The sequence below is a fragment of the Canis aureus genome, chromosome 14 (genome assembly GCF_053574225.1).
Source record: "Canis aureus isolate CA01 chromosome 14, VMU_Caureus_v.1.0, whole genome shotgun sequence".
Lineage (NCBI taxonomy): Eukaryota > Metazoa > Chordata > Mammalia > Carnivora > Canidae > Canis > Canis aureus.
This window is the reverse complement of record NC_135624.1, coordinates 41,308,066-41,311,489: the sequence shown is the minus strand read 5'-3', so window position 1 is coordinate 41,311,489 and position 3,424 is coordinate 41,308,066.

Here is a 3,424-nt window from a genome sequence, read left to right as displayed (position 1 = left end):
GGAAGTAACAGGACGGCATGAGGGCAGCCTGGCTCCCAGGTACCCAATGTGGCTTATTCTCACTGTCTTTTGTGCCCATGGACTAGGCTCTGAGCCTTTTTTTTTTTTTAATTTTTTTTTATTTATTTATGATAGTGACAGAGAGAGAGAGAGAGAGGCAGAGACACAGGCAGAGGGAGAAGCAGGCTCCATGCACCGGAAGCCCGACGTGGGATTCGATCCCGGGTCTCCAGGATCGCGCCCCGGGCCAAAGGCAGGTGCTAAACCGCTGCGCCACCCAGGGATCCCGCTCTGAGCCTTTCCACATGTTAGAATACCAGCTGAGAAGATGACTCTTATATGGAAATTTGATCTAAGAAAAAGGTGCCATCTCTGATAGTCTGTTATCAAGACTATGGAGGAACGGATAAACTCCTGTAGCCCATCCTACAAAGAAGTCCTACAACTCAATTAGAAAACAACCCAATAAAAAATGGGCAAAAGATTTGAATGGACACTTCACCAAAGAATATATGGTAAATAGGCATAAGTAATAACACTCAATATCATTATGCATTAAAAACTACGGGGCACGTGGGTGGCTCAGTTGGTTGAGTGACTGACCCTTGGTTTCAGCTCAGGTCCTGATCTCATGGGTCGTGAGATCAAGTTCCACCTTGGGCTCCATGCTCAGTGAGGTCTGCTTGGATATTCTCTCCCTGTGCCCCTCTTCCACTTGTGCACACACTCTCTCTCAAATAAATACATCTTTAAAAAAATATGGGGATCCCTGGGGGCTCAGTGGTTTAGTGCCTGCCTTTGGCCCAGGGCATGATCCTGGAGTCTGGAGTCCTGGGATCAAGTCCCACGTTGGGCTCCCAGCATGGAGCCTGCTTCTCCCTCCTCCTGTGTCTCTGCCTCTCTCTGTCTATAATAAATAAATAAATAAATAAATAAACAAACAAACAAACAAACAAACTAGAACTCACAATATATTTTTTAAAAAAAGAAAAAATGCAAATTAAACCACAATAAGACACCACTCTACATCCATGGCTAGTTTTTAAAACAACTACACCAAACGTGGGCATTATGTGGAGCAACTGGAGCTGTCAGGTTGGCTGAGAGATGCAAAGTAGTAAAAAATACTTTGAAAAGAGGCTGGCAGTTTCTTAAAAAGTTAAACACACATCTACTATACCACCAAGCCACTCTAGATATGAGCCCAAGGGTAGAGAATCCTAGGTCTATAATACTTGTACATAAACATTTGTAGTAGTTTTAGTTGCAAAAGCCAAAAAGTGGCAACCCAATGTCCACTAACAGGTAAATGGATAAACAAGTTGTGGTATATTCTTCCAATGGAATACTACCCAACAGTCAAAAAAAAAAAAAAAAAAAACCCAAACTATTGATATACGCAGCAATAAGGATAAAAATCAAAATAGTTTTTTAAAACTCAAAATAGGGGTGCCTGGGTAGTTCAGTCAGCTGAGCGTCTGCCTCTAGCTCAGGTTGTGATCCCAGGGTTCTGGAATCGAGCCCCGCATCAGGCTCCTTGTTCATAGAAATGCAGGGAAATGCAAAGTAAGCTAAGGTGACAGAAAGCAGATCAATCAATCACCAGCAAAGGCAGGGGATGCATTTAAGGTAGATAGATGTGTTCACTATCTTGACTATGATGATAGTTTCACAAGCATATTTTTATCTCAAAAATTTCCTCAAATTGTACATTAAAATATGTGCAACTGGGATCCCTTGGTGGCTCACCAGTTTGGCACCTGCCTTCGGCCCAGGGCATGACCCTGAGGTCCTGGGATAGAGTCCTGCGTCAGGCTCCCTGCATGGAGCCTGCTTCTCCCTCTGCCTGTGTCTCTGCCTCTCTCTCTCTGTCTCTCATGAACAAATAAATAAAAATCTAAAAATAGTTTTAAAAATATCTGCCGCTTGGAGCACCTGGGTGGTGCAGTCAGTTGAGTGTCCGACTCTTAGTTTCAGCTCAGGTCAAGACCTGAAGGTCTTGGGCTCAAGCTCCATGTCGGGCTCTGTGCTCAGCATGGAATCTCCTTGAGACCCTGTCTCCCTCTTCCTCTGCCCCTAGCGCTCATGGTCTCTAATAAATAAACAAATCTTTAAAAATATATATATGTGCAATTTATGTCACAAAGGATCACCAGTGGGAATGCAAGATAAGATTGCACCATAGGCGGTGCAATCCTATGGAAGGGAAGTAGGCAATTCACAGCAAAAATGAATTATAAATACCCGCTAACCGATTCCTAGAAATCTATCTCAAAATTAAACTGGCAAAACTATGCAAAGACTTGCACAGAACTATTCATCGTAGCACTAATTTTAATAGCAAAAGATGGGAAACAACCCTCACGCCCAGTAACTGCAGACTAATTGCACACGCTACGGTACATTCACGCCAAGGGGCATACCACCGCGGAACGGAATACAGAACATTCCTCAACATTGCGAATGAGAAGTCTCCAGGGTACTGGTAAGTGAAAAAAGCCAAAATGTAGAACAGTAGGTACAGGATGCTACTGTTCATTGAAATTCACTCAGGTTTTTCATAAATGGTCACCAAGAGGGAGAGGAAGGTAACAAGTTAGTGGGGACAGGGAGAGAAGCCAGACTTCTCTGAATGTATTTTGTTTTGTAGACTTGACTTTGGAGGTATATAAATATTTTACATAATCATAAAACAAAGTTACATAAAAGGGACGCCTGGAAAAAAAAAAGGGACGCCTGGGTGGCTCACTGTTTGAGTGTCTGCCTTGGGCTCAGGTCCTGATCCCATGTCTGGGGATCGAGTCCCATGTCGGGCTCCGTGCGAGGAGCCCGCTTCTCCCTCTGCCTGTGTCTCTGCTTCTCTGTGTCTCTCATGAATAAATCTTTTTTAAAAAATCCCATAAAAACCTGAAAAATTTGGGGCACCTGGCTGGCTCAGTCAGTGAATTGTGCAACTCTTGATCTCAAAGTTGTGGGTTCAAGTCCCATGTTGGGTGTACAGACTGCTTAAAATATTAAAAAAAAAAAAACCTGAAAAACTTTAAACCCTAAAGAGCAAAAGCAAAATGAAACAAATGAACCAGTATATAGTGTTAAGTCTTAACTCCACAGAAACAAATTATTTTACTGTAAAGCCAAGTAATATCCTAAATGGGATATATCCTAACAACAGAAAGAACTACAAAAGAATGTTAGACTTTTCAATAATCATATTGTTAATAATGGAATTATTTTGACACAATTATATATAAAAAGTTATATATAACAATTATATATATAAATTATATATAACAAAGTTACTGTGTTAAGATAATCAGGATCCAAGATTTTTAATACAAGAGAAAAAGAGGCACAAATATAAGTTAAACAAGTTAATAGCCCTAAATTTGAATTTGAAATATCAATGTGAACTCATGATATACTC